The 18063-nt window shown below is 34.1% G+C and overlaps 1 long non-coding RNA gene across 1 annotated transcript; it reads right to left on the minus strand.

Moving 5' to 3' along the window:
- Positions 1-275: 275 nt before the first annotated feature.
- LOC103097839 (uncharacterized) lies at positions 276-9556 on the minus strand. The gene is made up of 2 exons (XR_008916137.1): positions 9211-9556; positions 276-395 (listed from the first exon to the last, which is right to left on the minus strand). It is a non-coding gene; the product is annotated as an uncharacterized LOC103097839 (long non-coding RNA).
- Positions 9557-18063: the final 8507 nt, after the last annotated feature.

An 18063-nucleotide genomic window follows, 5' to 3' on the forward strand; every position in this document is an offset into this window, starting at 1 on the left:
ATCAATGTAGTTATTCATAAACAATAAATCCTACTTCTGAAATTAATCTATGACATCATATAGAAGTTTCACTTGAACTACATCCTCCCAAATTCATACAAAGATATTTGTTTTCCTCCATACTTTATGTCCAAAGGAAAGGTTTATAGTTGTCCCAACAGGTACAGTACCTTTTATTCTTTTCTAACCTCAACATCATTTTCAGATACCATATTCTAGAACAAGAAAGGATAATAGGAGCAAGATTTGCTCTTCAAAAAAAAAAACTTGTCTAATACTAGAGTAGATATTTTTAATCACAGGAAATCTTTTAGGGTGATTAACTCTGAAGTGCAATTTCTCTCTTTCTTTTTCTCCTTTCTCTCTGTAGTATGCATGTTTCCACATACAGATATCTGCAAGAGATTCATATATAATAGATACACATATCTATACACATACATTTGTGGATACACTGGAATATATATAATATGTACTTTAATATTATATATACAAATCACTGTATATTAAAGCAGTGGTACCCTGCCCCCATTGGATGTATTGGTGTGATATCATGGGAAAATTCTGGATTCTCACTTGTATATTTCTGGGTGGCCTACACATTCGTCGCCTAATACTCTGTCCTTCTGCCTCCTTCACACTCCTTGAATATACCCTGTTCCCATTGCGCCTTCTGAAAGGTGATCAGATTCAGTGCCAGTAGGAGCCTAGGGTCAGATTTCATGCTGGGAATAAAGGGGTTTGGGAGAGTGCATTTTTTTAGACGGCTTTATGGGTCGGGAACAAATGTATGGGACATAACACAAAGTGAATGATAGTTGAGAAGTCCCTTAAGACTCTGCTCCTTTTCTTCCCAATTGGGATCAATAGTATGTGTCCATTTCCTAGGGGTTTACAATGGAAGCAAGAGCTCCACTTTACTGAGCAATTACTAATTTCAAGATTTATGAGCAGATCATTTTGGGGGAAAATAAATAACTCACAGCCATGATTAACAGTTTAAGCTATTATGCTTAAATGCCCTCATCCATTATACACAAATTTAAAGAATTCATTTCTAAAGGCACTTCATTAGGAAAAGAGAAAAAATGCTTAACTAAAGTCATAATAAAAGTGTCAGAGCTATTATGTTAAAAGAAACAAGCTACCTTATTGAAGGGACAAAGACATCTCTTTTTGGAGGTTAAAATATTTGATATAATAGTGATTTATGACATAGCAATTGAACAACAATGAAAACTAAGTTTATTCTTTTCAACCATCGTGATAAATAAAGAATTTCCTCAGCTCACATCCCTTATGGGTTACCCCTAGTCTTCTAAAAGCACTTAGGGAATGGGAACTTGTGGCTTTCACACATTTCAGTTTAGTCTTTCCTTCTCTAAGAATCAAATGTGGAATGTATTTTCAAAGCTAAGAAGAGACCTTTAAAGAACCATGCTAGAGGTAGAGCCAAGTAAACTAAGGAATGAACCTAGTGAGTTTCCTTAAAAAGGCTCGATACAGAAAAGGCTGAAACCAGTAAAGATTTAAACATGTTCAGCTGTACTTTCATGAAATTCAGACAAAATAATTTTTAGAGGGTAGGGGAATGGGAGGGATGAGTGACTCCTTGACTGAATTGTATTGGGTTTTATCTATAGTTCTTCTAGCAGCTTTTGGAGGGGAAACAAAGATACTCTAACACTGTTTTGGTGTTAAAATCCATCATATTGGAACTTCTCATGTTTTATAATTTGTCAATATCATTTAATTAAATTGACCTTTTCTGGAATGTTTCTCATGGATGACAGTCTAACCGGTTAGGATCTAGGTTCCCACATTTAATGGGTGGAAAGGTCAATGCATGACAACTGAGAAGAAAGCTCAGGGTAAAGATGAAAAGTGGGAATAGTTTAGTTCAGTCCCAGTGAAGTTTTGAAACCACTCTCTGTGGAAAAAAAAAGTCATCCAGATACCTGAAAAGCAACGAAAACTTTTCAAATCAATGTATAAACTTCATGGTTGTAAGGGAGGACATATCTTTACTCATTAGCTCTATACGTTCATCATAAGATTGTATCAAATGGAAGCAAGAGAAGTTCAAATTGGTACTTTAGGCAGAGAAAACAGCCCAGAGCCAATCCAAGAGACAAACATTGATAGATTCAAGGGATCTCATTAATGGCAAAGTCTTCTGTGCATAGGAATCTCAACTGAACTGGGAGAATCAAATTTTCTCATGTTTATTTTCTAAATATTTTGCTTAAAAATTAATGGCATTTAAGAAATCTTTTTGTTAAGCTCCCTCCATTATTGCACCTAAAGTGCAACAGAATGTTTCTGCCTTTTCTTGCATAGTATGTGGACTAATTTCTTTCCTTTTTTTTCCTCCTAAAAGATTTGCATACATTATAATCACATGTCACACGGGAAATACAGAAAGCAGAAATGAAAAGAGTTTGGGGCCCATGGGGCTAAGTGGGTTTTGAAATGAACTAATAAAAGGCAATGAGGAAATACTCAATATGCATATCTTGAAGCATAAGAGATCCTCAAGATGGGGAAATGTTATTTTCTTCTTCAATCCAAAATGTTTCCTTCATTAATCAATAATTTTGTTGTAAGCACCTTTTACTGTTCTACAGGCATAATCTGTTTGTTATGGTCCTATATAAGACTATATTTTAGTAAGCTAAGATCTTTTGTCTGCATGGCCATGAATTTAATAAAATATGGAGGTGGGGAGGACTGAACTCCCCACTTTGGCAGAGAATCTAAGCAAGCTGAAGTCATCAAGAGCAGAAGTACTACCAAATGAGCCAACCCACAGAATGCAGAGACGCAGAGTGTTCTGGAAGTTCAAAATGTATCTCTTGCAAGTGTCAAAGCAAGCAAATGAGGAAAAAGTGATAAAAGTGGGGTTCAGGAGAGAGAAAGAGATAGAAACAAGGAAGAGGGAGAGAAACAGAGAAGAGACAGACAGAAAGAGCCAGAGGCAGTGAGACACAGAGACAGACAGATACAAGTCAGAGACAGAGAGACAGACAGAGGGGCAGGGAGACACACAGCCTAAGGGAGAAAATGATAACAGCAAAAGTGATGAGAACAAGAAGTCCCAAAGAAGCAACTTCTCCAGACCCCAACCCTCAGGACAAACCCTCTGACCTCTGGTGACCTCGAGGAGATGTTAATTACTAGGGGATTAACACTCTTTTCAAGTGACACTGAGCACAACCAATCAATAGAAAATAATGTGCATGCAATTAGGGAACTTTATAGCCCAACAAAAGATGACCACAAGAATTCAGAGCATTATATGAGAAAGAGACTTTTGGTACCTAGAATTTAGACTCTACCTTTAATTTTCAGCCTTAGACAAGGCCTATTTAACCAGGCAAATGACCCACATCTGCAGCACAGAATAGGATGTTTCATTGATATGCTAATATTTTCTTGTTTATTAGTAAGGGGCTTCTGCAGTCATTAATTTTAAAATCAATTTCCTCTTCCCCTGAGTGAATAAAATAATTAGTAGGGGAAAGACAGCCTGGGAAGAGGACAGGTAGGTGAAGATATGACTTCTGAGAAGCTAAAGAATAATTAAAAAGTCAATAGAAAGTTTTAAAACAGAATAACTATTTACTTTACATTTTACATGTATTCCTATTGTAAAAGTATCTGTCTCTCAACTTACAGTCAGGTATATTTATGATGAAACTAAGAAAGAAGCGCTTCTTATAAGTTAGTTATAAACCAGAATGTGTTTCAATATATTACTAAATATATATATATATATATATATATATAATTATCATACCTGACCCATGTATCAAGTCTAGCAATTTAAAAATTCTGTGTACCCATACACAAAAGGACATCTAGTCCCATAATTACTAGAGCCTTGACATTTTTATTTCAATTTATTTTTAAGGAAGAAAAATTATAGTGGGCAATTTAATTTTGAACATTTCATTCTCATTTTAAAATAATCTTGTTTAGAACTTAAATGTGAAATATAAAAAATGGAATTTCTGTATTAATAACTAGATTGTAAGTGGCAGAAAAATAATCAAAAGGTTATGAGAAAAGAACATCAAGGGCTCAGTGTTGAAGGCAGGGAGAGCTGACACTTCACACAGGTGCAGAATGGGTACATATGTCTTGCAGCTGTATCTTTTAACTGTAGCAAAAAACTAGGTCCCTTGAAAATCCTGACCCTTAGTCTTTTTTTTGCCTTCAGAAAAGAATCAATTGTGTGAGAAAGAGATCATTGGTAAATAAATAGATGATGTACATATCAATCATTGTCTTCCTTTTTGGTAGCTTGCACCTCATAGATGCCTACTTTTGCCATCTACCAGATATTCCTTTCAAAATAGTTTAAAAATAAACTATAGTACTTTTGAATTCTACTTTATTTTGCATTGAAATTCAATTTGAATTTTGAATTTCTAATTTTATAAGAAAAGTAACTGTGTTTCTTGTGATGTCCTTGACATCAGTGATGTCCAGCTCAAATAGAAACAGAGCCACTACTCCACAGGCAATAATTCCCATGGGCTGTATATTAATTTAGTTTGAAAATGTTTTATTTTATTTTTATTTATTTTGTAAAATAAAAATTTAATTGGGTTCTAGGTCTGGAATGTTTTGTGGGTCTCACGTGGCCTCTGACTGTGTGTTTTACACTTCTAAGGCAGTATAAAGTAGCTTTCTTATGAAGGTAGTGTGATATAGTACTAGTATTTTTGGATTCAACACCAGAAAAATCTGTGTTCTAAGTCTTGGATAGGACACTATGTGTGTGATCTTGGGCAAGCCATCTCCCTGGCCTTTGCTTCCCCATCTAAAATGCTGAGATCAGAATGAACCGTAAGACACTTTTAAGTTTGAAAATACTGTAAACCAATAACAACCATAAACTTCAAGTTTTAGGACCCAACAATGATAGAGTTAGTTACTTATATCATCAAGGTACTGAAGTCACTTTGAGCCAATTCAAAAGAGATGATTGTTAAATTTTCAGAGTGAACACATACTTCAAAAATCAGACAAATGGGGAATTGATTTATTGTTTTGTTGGTTATTTCCATTGAAGAAAATGACGAGAAAATATTAATGCAGATTGTATTGAAAGGAGTGTACTGCATATGTTGCACCACCGCCACCACCCAAGATAATTGTCCAACATTTACCAAGAGATCCTTGCACCTCGGTATTTATTTGTGAAATCTTGAGCAACTCACTTATCTCCTCAAGGCCTCTCTGCTTGGTCATTTTGCTACAAGACCTTAAAAATTCCTTCTTAGCTTTAAATCCCCTGATCTAAATTCTTATGTTCTATTCAACTGAATGTATATAAGTGTAACAAGACTGACCGTGCAAGTTTTTGAGAGGAGCTAGACACTCAGCTGACCAGCATTTATAACCTAGCCATTGTATACTGGAAACTAAGTGGAAACATTTTTTCTAAAAGAGTAATAATAACAATGATGATGATGAAAAACTTCTTAATTTGGTGATTGTTGAGTTAATTATAGAAAGATTCAATAGTAAACAATGGCTGCCCCATTCCCTGTCACTAGCTCCTAGAATATTATACACTTAAAAAGGTGAGACTGGTTAACTGGCCTTTCCCTAAGTCTTTATTCCTATAACTTGAAAGAAAATAGATCTAACCCATCCTAAGTTATCCTGGTTTTTTTGAAGACTACAAGGAAACAGCTATGTAAATGAACTTTCCTGCTTTATTTCCCAAAGGGAAAGGACAATTAATAGAGTATTTTATATGCTTCATGTTGATTTTTTTAGAAAGCATTAGGCCTTTGGTCATTTGTTTGAATGTGTACTACATGTGTCCTACAAGATTCCTGTGTGTTATCCTCCAGGGACACTGATCCATGAGCTCACTTTAATTTCTATTGAAACAAGAAAATATAAACTAGTGGAAATTTTTATTTCCCACATGACCCTTGGTCACTTTGAGTATTAGCATCAAGATTAACACTTAACAAAAGTTCAAATGATATCCCCAAATCACAATAAAAGGATACTTATTTTTAGTTTTGTGTCCAAATAGTTTATGAACTATTAAAAATGAAAACTTTTTATGATGAATTTTGGAATAAAACCTTAGAATATTTGAAACAGCATATGGAACTGGTAAAATTGGAATTCATAGAATAGCTAGTATTTTTACAGCATGTTAAGGTCTCTGAAGAACTTTGTTATGTTATTTGATCTTCATAACCCTGTAGTACAGGTGGCATTATTATCCTCATTTTACAGAAGAGGAAATTGAAATGCAAAGGGTTAAGTGATTTACCCAGAGTCATGCACCTAAAAAAATGTCTAAAACAGGATTCATACCCATGTCTAAATGTGAATATACATTTTAAAGTAGGCATCAAAATAAGTTTACTCTACTAATGGTAATATCCCTACTAAAATTTGGACAGTGCAACTCAGAGCAAATAATTTCCTCAGTTTTTATCAACTGTAAAATAGGTATAATAATATCTCTTGCTCTGCAGGATTGTTATGGTGTGAGGGTGGGGGTCAAATGAGATATTTGCAAAAATGCTTAACTCAATGTCTGACAAATAAAAGGTGCTATACAAATGCTTATTCCTTTTCTTTCCCTCATTGTCAGTATGTGTTTTCTTCCTTTACAGTGAACCTAATGCCCATCTATCTTCTCTGTTTTCACAACCAAATCACTTTTCCTGGATCTTGCTATTAGCTAAATAAACCTTCACAATTATCTGCTCATTAGTCTCTCTGACTCCAGGGCCACTGTCCTGTGACATGGCTCTTAACTATTAGTGAAGTAATTTTTCTGGTTTATCACTTCTCAAATCGCTCCCAGTTCTCTCAAAATGTTTCTCCAATTCTTCATCATCTACATCAAAATTACAATACCTATCCAAGATCTTTCAATCATGACCAATCTATCTTAGCTCATTTCTCCTTCATTTTTTTAATCCTACCTGTTTCTAGTGGTAATTATTTACCTTCTTTCCCAATAAGTTCACCAAGTATTTTTTGTTTGTTTTTCCTCTTGAATATCCTGAAATTTTGCTTCTTATGTGGTCTCCTAAGATGTAGATAACTTCCCTATTCTGTCTGAACATTCTCTTCTTTAAATTCATTGTTAACTATTATTTGATCCAATCTTAGGGAATAAAGTGGCCCTTTTCCTTTACAATACACTCCTCTACTTATGTTTTTTATTCCATCCCTTATTACTGTTTTGCTCTCCCCTCCAACTAGCTCTTCTTACTTTTACTTCATTCTCCTCATTGATAAGCATTCAGTCTACACAACCAGCTCCAGATATGACTCTATTGCCTCCTTACCATTGTCTTTCTGGCATGCTACCAAAAGTATGCCATTTACCTCCCCTGATTTCCACATCTTGCTATGAAGACAGTAATCAAATCAAAACTATCATTTTTATAAAGAACAACAATAGAATGAATGAATGAATAAATGGGCACTGATTAAGTAATCAATATGTGCCAAGAATTGTGCTAAGTGTTGGGGTTACAAAGAGGAAAAAAAGGGCAGTCCCTGCTTTCACTATATTCATAGTGTAGATGAGGGAGATAGTTAATAGAAAAATCAGCTTCAGGGTGGACTGAAGATTGCATGGCAAAACGCAAATCATTTCTTTTGGGTCTTCAAAAAGGAACTTTGTCATCCTTCTCTTCCTTCTAATGTGACCAGTTCTTCCACGGTTCCTTTGTTAAATCATCAACCATGTATTTTTGCCTATATACACTATACCTCCCCCTCCACATTGTTCTTTTTTTAAACACTCTCTTCATAATCGCACTATTCCCCTGGATTCAGCTATTAAATAACTCTCAAATGTGTCAGTGGTATTTAATTTTTAGGGCTGTGTTTTGGGTTTTCTTGGCAAGGATACTGGAATGGTTTGCCATTTCTTTCTCTAATTCAATTTACAATTGAAGAAACTGAGGTGAACAGGGTTAAGTGACTTGTCTAGAGTCACACAGTTCATTAAGTTTCTGAGGTTAGATTTGAATTTAGGAAGATAAGTCTTTTTGACTCTAGCCCAGAACTGTATCCACTACATCACTTAGCTGCCTTCCCAAATCAATATATCCAACACTTAACTATCCCTTCAGTTCTAGATCTACATCTCCAACTTCTTGGCATTTCTACCCGAATATTTATATAATTGAAATAAAAAACTAAAAACATTCAAAACCAAATGCAATGTTGTTCCCTGCTTAGCTCAAGCCTACTTCAGATTTCCTTATTTCTTTTGAGACCATTACCATTTTCCCATTTATCCATGTTCTATATATAGCAATCATCTTTTCCTCTTCACTCTCCCTCTCTACCCCCATCATCTACTTAGTTTCCTAGTTTTTTAAAAATTCTCTCTCCTCAAAATCTTTCACAGCTTCTTCCTTTCCAACTTCATGACCATCACATTTGATCAAGTCCTTCTTACCTCTCTCCTACCATTGTAATGACTTCCTGATTTGTATCCTTGCATCCAATTCGTCCCTTTTCCCATTCATCCTCCAAACAACTGACAAATTGATATTCCTAGCAAAATCACAGACCTGATCAAGTCACATTCCTGCTCAAGAAGTCTCACTGGCTTCCAATTGCCTTTAGGATAAAATATAAACTCATCTGCTTGGTGTTTGAAGAAGGCCACAATCTGACTCCAGGTAATTTTTGTAGGGTAGTTTGACAATAAGACCCCCTAGTATCTGTCTCGACTTCCTTTCTCCTCCTTGAATATGACTTTGTATTTGCCACTTGTGTCTTTGAAGAGGAGTAGTCCATGCTTAGAATAATTAACTTTCCTGGCTTGGAGTCCCTAGCTCCTTTCAAGGTTCAGCTGAAAGTCCATCTCCTTCCAGAAGTCTTTCCTCATTCTCTTAGGTGTTATTTGGTCCTCTTAAAAAAAATCACTTTCCTCTATATCTACTTATGGGTGAAAATATTCTACCCCCTAGATAAGAAGACAGTTCTTAGAAGGTAGGAGTCTTTTATTCCTTGTGCTTAGCAATGTCTGACACATAGTGGTCACTCAACACATACTTGTTCATAAGTTTATAGATTTAGAGCTTTAGATTTATTATTATTAAATTATTATAATTAAAATAGATAATTATGTAATATATAGATAAAGGTATAAAAGATAAAATAATATAATAATAGGTTATTATAATTTAAAGTTACCTGTTCCAACTTTGTCATTTTATAAAGAGTTGTTGCCTAGAAATTTTAAGTGCTTGGTCTCAAGGTGTTGTAGAAGAAGGATTTCATCATATACTCTCTACCTTGAGGGTCAGGACATTGGTCAGTGTTTTCTTTGACCATCACCTTAATCAGTTATTCTCTGATCATGCCCATTAGAATCCATCTAAATTCGCCAAAACTTTAGATGAGGGCCTCATGTCAACCCCCCCTCCCAATACCCACATTTCCTCTCTTTTGTTTAGTCTCAGCAGCTGACTATTCTTAGTTTCTAGAATCACAAATAACACTTGCAAGGAACTAATTGAGAACATGGAGGGAAGTCCCATGCCCATCATACTTCCATAGCAATGTGTCTCATGAGAAAGCCGTGTCACAAACCCTTGAGAATTCTGATGTGTTGAATTCCACAGTTGAGATCACTAAAACACCAAATGCTGAATATAGCCACAAAATTTGAGCATTTTCGAATGCTTCATTTTGAAGAATGTAATTAATAAATGGAAAGGGTTTTAATTTCTTAAACAAATATTTCATAAACTGATCACACAAGTCTGTCTTGGCTGCTGAGGGCTGGTCAAACATGTAAAATATTCAGCAATAATGGAATCACCGAAGCAAAACAGTAATTTTGCCTGAAGTCATGTTTTCTTATGGGGCCTTCACTATGTAAACAAGGGAACTTCTTTCCATACTAGGCTTGCCTCATTAAAAAAAAAAAAGTAGTAACAGTCATTTGACAAGATCTCAGAAACTGAATTATGAGGCTTGTATTATATAGAGTGAGCCTTTTTGGTAGCACCCAGTATTGCTCGATAGAAACTATCATCATCCATACTGAGTTTGTGGAAGATTTTCTTTCAGACAAGAAAATAAAATGCGAATCTAATTCGGAGCTTGGCTAAGTTCTGACAGAAGATGTGGGAAAACCAGAATTATGCAGTTCAAACTAGAACCTGAACTTTAGCTGGAAAAAGTTTAAGGTTTCTGTAAAGGAAATCTCAAATCTGCTAGCAACCAGAGGTAATTGAAACAGAGCAGCTCTGCTTAAACAGATGGACATTTGGGGATGGTGATGGAGAGCCATTTGGGGAGGGTGAGAGGTAAGAGTGAGAGAGAGCTATAAATAGAGAAGACTCTAAAACAGATTTTCAAATGCATCACAAAGTTAGGAGACTACATTTTGTGCACTAAGCCATGTTTACATCTGTGTTCTGCATCACAGTGTTTATTCTATGATTCTATCCTTTTAGAAAAACAAGGTTTGATGCCCATGACATTAAGATGTCTGGTTAAACTGGAACATGAAGGCAACTGTGTTAATTTATTCCATTTAAATATTAAAATTCTTAGATGTCTACCACAAATCTCTGGTTACTTGCAAATGAGGACAAGGAAGAGAGTAACTTCTTAGAGAAATCGAGAATCTATCCTGTTATGATTTGTTTCATTGCTGCCTAAAATAATGTGAATGATATTAAACTTCTGGCATGTAAACATAATTCTGAGAAGGCAAATGCATATTTAGAATTGACCTTTTGAGAATACTTTGGAACTGGAAGACTTTATGTAAATGTGAATAGATAAGCCCCTTTGTGGTTCATCTTTTAAAAATGTAAACAGAATAATATTCTGGATAGATTTTTCTCTGATTCTCAAGTGAAAAGCAACATGTAACATTAAAAAGCAGCTTTTAAACCGACAGCATCTCTTGAGCAACAGGATTGGTTGAAAGAAATCATATTTTAGGGCCTCTCAAAATAAAGTGTTCCTCAAAATCTTCAGTTCATAACCTGCTTGTGTAATAGGTGTGTGGTCTGACTATACCATTATAGCATAGTTTAGTTCTTACATGGGTATGTGGAGATCTGATTTCTCTCTGGGTTGGCTTATTCTATCCAAAATGGTCTCAACCTGTCATGGAAGATAATACTGTTACATTCAAATTCTCTCAAGTTTCTAGAGGGCAATAAATCTGCTATAGAGAAATAAACTCTCAGTAATAACCACATTAGCTCTTGAGTACCCACCACTATGAGTCCATTTACATAAATCAGTCATTTGCAATCAGGATACTTTTAGATATTATTTAATTATTATTAATTATTATATATTATTAATATATATGTATTAATATTAAATATTTTCTTAACAACAAAAACACAAGACATAATAATATCACAGTTACTCAGATATCAAAATATGCTGGAATAATCAAATGCATCACAATCTATGTACAAATGTGGATTACATTATCCCATCAATACACTCAGTAACTTTGAGGAAGAGTGAGCACACACTTATAGAAATATGGCAGGGAAACAGAGGAGGAATCATGGAAGAAAATCTTTGTCTTCAGGATTACTCAAAACTCTGGACTACAAGCTTTAATGCATTCAGGGATATGGATACTACATGGAGATGCTTCTCTGTTAACTGACCCTTGGTTCTCTGGCTCTCAAATTGGGATAATTCTTTTCTATTCTCAAACCAAGATAGCATTTATAATCTCTTTACACCTACAGACAACCTTAAAGGAATATTGGGAAAGTATTACAGTATGGCTTTGGATAACTGTTTCTTTAAGCTAGAGAAATGAAAAGTTCCTTTGACTTGCTATCTCTGGGAGCCACAGACCAGACCAGGCAGCTATTTGCATATAAAGATGCTGTGCTCTCCAACCAAATTTTAAACCTCACAGCAAAGCAGCTCAGATTGACTCTTTAAGCTTTTCCCTCAGCAGAATTCTATATTATCCAGGTAAATCTTAGCATCTTTTCCTGCAGGACAAAGCAGATATATTTCTTTACCCTTTCAGCTTCTCTCTCTCAAATAAGAGGAGACAGCAAAAGGGCAACTTATATAAAAGGTGGGACTTTAACTCAGCTTTTCCTAACTCTAAAACTCATTCTCTAGGTCATGTGCCACAAAAGTTCTTACTTCTTTTACTTATACCTGTTCCCCATATAAATTATTTCCTATTACATTGCATATGTTGGATATTTACTTAGTTGTAAACATATTCTATGTTCCTAGTAAAATATGAATTCCTTAAGGACAGATAATATTTCAATTTTGCATTTGTATCCCCAGTCTACCATAATGCTTTGCACTTAACAGGAAAATAAAAGATATTTATTGCATTGAATTAACTTTATTTTTTTTTGAAATTTTATTTAATTAGTTAATTTAGAACATTTTTTTCTTGGTTACAAGAATCATAGTCTTTCCTTCCCCTTCCTTTACCCCTTCTTGTAGCTGATGTGCAATTCCACTGTGTTTTACATGTGTCCTTGATCAGATTATATTTCCATATTATTAATATTTGCACTAGGATGATCATTTAGAGTCTACATCCCCAATCATATCCTTATCGACCCATGTGATCAAGCAGTTGTTTTCTTCTGGGTTTATACTCCCACAATTTTTCCTCTGAATGTGGATAGTACTCTTTCTCATAAGTCCCTCCGAATTGTCCTGGGTCATTCCATTGCTGCTAGTAGAGAAGTCCATTACATTTGATTGTGCCACAGTGTTTCCATCTCTGTGTACAATGTTCTGGTTCTGCTCCTTTCACTCTGTATCAATTTCTGAAGGTCATTCCAGTTCACATGGAATTCCTCTAGTTCATTCATTGAATTAACTTTAAAAGACTTTTAATAATACCAGGTATTTCAATTGATTTATCTTTATTGCATCAAAATGTTATCTTTTAAAAAATTAAATGCATTTGCTTGTTTGTTACATTAAAATATCCAGTTAACTTATTTGACATAAAAAGATATGTGCATATAAAACTCTTACCTATTTTTATTCATCTGTTCTTTCTTTGGAGGTAGATATATACAAGCCATTCTTCAAATAATATTTCTGTTGATGTATATAATGTTCTATTGGTTCTATTCATTTTTTCTTCATAATTTTATGTAGGTCCTTTCATGTTTTTCCCAAAATTAAGCTGCTCATCATTTCTTACAGCTCAGTAGCTTTCCATCAGAATCCTATACCACAGCTTTTTAATTATTTCCTAATTGATGGGCATCTTTTCAATTTCTAGTTCTTCGCCACCACAAAGAGAGATGCTACACATATTTTAGAACATATAGATTCTTTTCCTTTTCCCCTGATATCTTAGGAAATAAATCTAATAGTGATGTTGCTTGGCCAAAAAGTATACAGTTTTTTAATTCTTTGGGCATAATTCCAGATTGTTCTCCAAAATGATTGGATCAGTTCACTGTTCCACCAAAAGTATATTTATGTTCTCATTTTTCCACATTCCTTCTAACATTTGTCATTTTGCCCTTTTATCATTTTAGCCAGTCTGATAGATATGAGATGATATCTCAGATTTGGTTTGATTTTTCTTTCTCTAATCAATAATGATTTAGAATATTTTTTTCAAATAATTATATATAGTTTGACTTGGTAGAAGTGGCTCCAGTACTAATGATAGAATACAATAATTCACCATAGTAGACTGAAGCTTTATATAATTAGAAAAATCTTACTATTGATGCTTTTTAAATAAGTGAAAGGTTGCTTTAGCATAATGGAAAACCAGGGAGAAAATCAGGTGACTAGTTAGCTTAGATTCCTCCAATGTAGTAGAGCCTGTAAACAGCATTTCCTATGAGATTTTATCCTTTCTTTTTTAAAAAAAATTAGTAATAGGGTGAATGACCCATTAGTTATGGTTCTTCTCTACTGGGTAGAGGTTTCCAAGAATCAATAAATCAACACTTTTGAAGTACTGTTATTTGTCGGGCATTGCATTTGTACTGGATATGCAAACAAAAGCAAAGGAATATTGGTTTATATCTTGGATTCAAGAACCTTACTTTGGTGTAAGATATATAGCAGAGAGGGTCAAACAATAAGCCTTGGGGGGGCCCATAAAAGCATCCACTTACGATTCCTCCAAATAGCTAGAATTACCTCAGTCATGGATATAGTTCCAGATTAGAAGAAGTCACTAGAACTTCTTTACTTTGATGCTTTAACCCCCTGATTATCAAGTATTAGAATGTTTAAAGGGAAAGTGACCATAGAATTCCTACAGTACAATTGTATTTTGTTTTAAAAATGAAGAAACTAGAGAAAAGACTAAGTACCTTGTCCAAAGTTTCTAGAATTATATTTATATGTATACATATATACATATATATATATGTGTGTATATATATATATATATATATATATATAGGTCTTTTCTTACTATTTATTCTAGAAATTCTTTGAAAGCAAAGAACCATGATTCCTTAGAGTAGTTTAGCACTAGGCTGAAAAAAAATAAATAAATTCAGACTTATTAAAGGGAAAAAAGGCTTTGAAAAGCTCTCTTTCCTCTGATCTAATCTAAAAAGAAAAAAGTCTTGTAAAAATTGGAGGTTTAACCATTGTAACTACTCAAAGTTTTAACCTCCAATTTTTACAAGACTAATAAGTCTGAATGGGTAATATTTTCTATGAACGAAGAGAAGAAATATAGTCCATGCTCTCTATATGTATATGCTAACACTGAGCTGAGTTCAAGTCTTATCTATTATTTGTTTTAAAGCACATAAGACTTCTGAATATCTCAGTTCTATGTTTAATGTTTTCTTTCAAAGGAAATTAAAAAACAAAAAGTCCAAGTCAGATGGACATAGAGGATTTCCTTCACATTATCTAGCCTGCATAGCATCATAGATATTAAATTAGAATTAGCCTGAGACCATCAAACCTACTTCCTGTATTTTACAGATTTATAAACTGAGTCCATGCTGCTAGTAAGAACTAATAGGGACAGAATTTGAACCTAGGTTTTTTTTTTTTAATTTCAGGTTTTCTGTCTAGCATACTATATACTGACTCTTATTTTCCCCAGTAAAAATTAATAACAAAGTTTTGTTAAGTTTTTAACAAATGAATACTAGAGAGAGAAACTGACTACAACAGTGGAAGTAGTCTGGCCTGAGAAACAATTCACTCATTTCTCTGTAGGCTGCCAAACATTACAGGACTTAAAATAAGACTACTGATGAGAATGAAATAATTTTCAAAGAGAAGGGCCTACATGATGTAAAATAATCCTCTTTAATGTACAGTTTCTTTGAATTCTGTATTACAAAAACATCATATCATTGATTTTGTGAAGTCTCAAGCATCTCAAGCAATCCAAAATATTTCCAGGTTGGTTATTTCTCATTTTGTGTATTTTCTTAATTTTGAATCCTAGATAAATAAATCTAGTCTTCCTCTGCTTCTGGGCTTTTCAGAATTTGTAAAATGTTCAAAGCTCTATCTATCCATCTATCTATGTATCTATGTATCTATCTATGTATCTATGTATCTACCTACCTACCTACCTATCTATCTATCTATCTATCTATCTATCTATCTATCTATCTATCTATCTATCTAATTATCTAGCTATCTCTAGCTATCATCTATCTCCCTATCTCTATAGCCTATCAATCTAGAAATATTTAAGGAACAAATTATCTAACATTTATCTCTAGAAATAATTAATTAGATGTTTGTCCAGATAATTTGTGAATAGTATTTACCTCTAGAGAAATTATGATAGATTAGATAGGTCAATAGATAGGCAGATAGATAGATTGATAATGTCTAGACCTATGGTTTAATTGATATAAAGAACCCATAGTAATGAAAGTTCTACCAAAGCTGTCTGGCAAATGATTAGCAACCCAGACAGTTGCCTAGAAAATTGAAAGGTTAACTTACTTGCCAGGATCACAGAATCAGTGTATTAGAGGCAGGGTTTGAACCCTAATTTTCCTCACTTGAGTTTAAATCTGGCAAACTGATCCTTTTCTCACTGCTACTGCATTTCCCCCTACACTATGCCAAACTAGAACAAGAATGTTTACAATCCACTCTAGAAATGAGATAATTTTTAATTGACCCTTTCCTTAAATTTCTGCCCCAATTTCATGTTGCTTTTCTTCTGAATGTCTGTTTTAAAAAATATAAACCCACATAAAATGTTGATTTTTTTTTCATTCGACTATATGACTATTTGTTAGTTCCAGAGCTTTGCCTGAAAGGGAGAACAAGGAGGCTTTTCTACAGGCTTATGTATGCATTTCAAAGGGCATTGCTATAATTTGCAGTTAGTAAAGAAACAATAGAACTTGATATTCACTTAGTAGGAAAAATTAGTCAAAATTGTAGTCTATTGGATGACAGACCCATGGTGCTTGCACACCAAGAAAGTTCCTTTCTGTTTCACTCTCATTCTCCTGACCAGCTTTGGAAAACTATCTTTTGCCATATGGCTTGAGGTCTGATGCATTATTTGCCTCTGATGCAAAACTTACTAGTAAAGGTTCTTTTGGTATCTTGGCTTGGGAAAGCCAAAGGTTATGGTATTTTAAAAAAAGACAACAAAAAAGAAAAAGAAAAACAATGTCCCTGGGAAATGAAGAGGTGGTAAGAAGGCAGAGAGGAGGGAGGATTCACTTGGCAGCCTCTACTTTATGGGAAGCCCCCTAAGGAGATGTCAGTTAAACTCCCACTACATTGCTGGAAGAAATGAGTTGATTTTTTTTATAAGGGCTTTCAGATTAGTTGGTTTGTTTTAAAATTTCCTCACAATTACATTTATCAAAAATATTGGTTTAATATTGTACTATGTTTTATCAGGGTTACCCTAATGATTGATGTGCAATTTGTTTTTTTTTTCTTCTTCTTCAAATTCTTGATCTTTTAATTACAAGAGCTGGTATATCCAAAATAACTTTACCTCTTTCCTTGTGAATATCAGAAATGGGACCTCAGCATTTATGTCACCATTCTTCTCTCTTGCCTACATTTCCCTAATTTTGGAGCGTTATTATTGCCATCAGGAAAGCAGTAAAAGTCTTTGAAAGGCAGAAAAAAAATTCTGTTCACTGAGTGGATAATTGTTCAAGGTCATCCATTCGTTGTCTTTGTCTTGATTGTTTGAATTAGTAGCTAATAATGGGGCTGAACAGTGAATGAATTATTAGCAATGGGGCATATTTTGGGGAGTGTCAGGAAATATTACAGGGCAATTAAGGTTATCCAATAGCAAAGCTGTGTTCACAGCAGATGTCTTATAATTACTGTGTTTAAAAAGTGTGGAGCTTAAACTAAGATTATAGCTTTTATATTGTCTGCCTTTAGAAGTCATATTTGGAATTTATTCAGTTTATTCTCCTGCCTTTTTTCCTTTTTTCTAATTGTGTCACTTAAATTCTGATTTAAGCATAGGCCTTTTCTGAAGAATTAAAATAAACACCAGCAGATGCTATGCTGTATACATGTTTATAAAATATCAGTGTGATTGCTGGAGTTTCTACAGATGACTATATTGATATATAACTCTTGTTATTTTTTATTTGTCAATCTTCCTGATTCCAGTGAATCAATTCCCTGTAATCCCTAAAATAGTTCAAGATGGTTCTTGTAAATGTGCTCCATCATTTTGAGAATATTTAACAGAGTAGATAGAAATCATTTGTTAGAAAACTTGAGCTAAAGTAGCTTAGTGACCACTCCTCCCCACCCTCTTTTCAAAGCAATAAAGGACTTTGTAAACTGAATTTTTACTTTTAACTCAGACTCACTAAAGATTTTTTTCTCATTTCACATTACTTAGAAAAGGAGAGAGTAGTGATTGAGTGAATTCCCTTATTCCATTAATCAATATATTTGCCTTTAGCAGATGGGACTGTAAAAGGACAATATAATAGCCATGTGTTAGTGAAATCTGGAAAGTGTATTTGACTGGCAAGCATGGCTACTGGGAAAAATATTGTCAATAGGCACTATAAAGGTAAAAGAAGACTGGACACTTGAAGC

This window comes from Monodelphis domestica, chromosome 2 (genome assembly GCF_027887165.1).
Source record: "Monodelphis domestica isolate mMonDom1 chromosome 2, mMonDom1.pri, whole genome shotgun sequence".
Lineage (NCBI taxonomy): Eukaryota > Metazoa > Chordata > Mammalia > Didelphimorphia > Didelphidae > Monodelphis > Monodelphis domestica.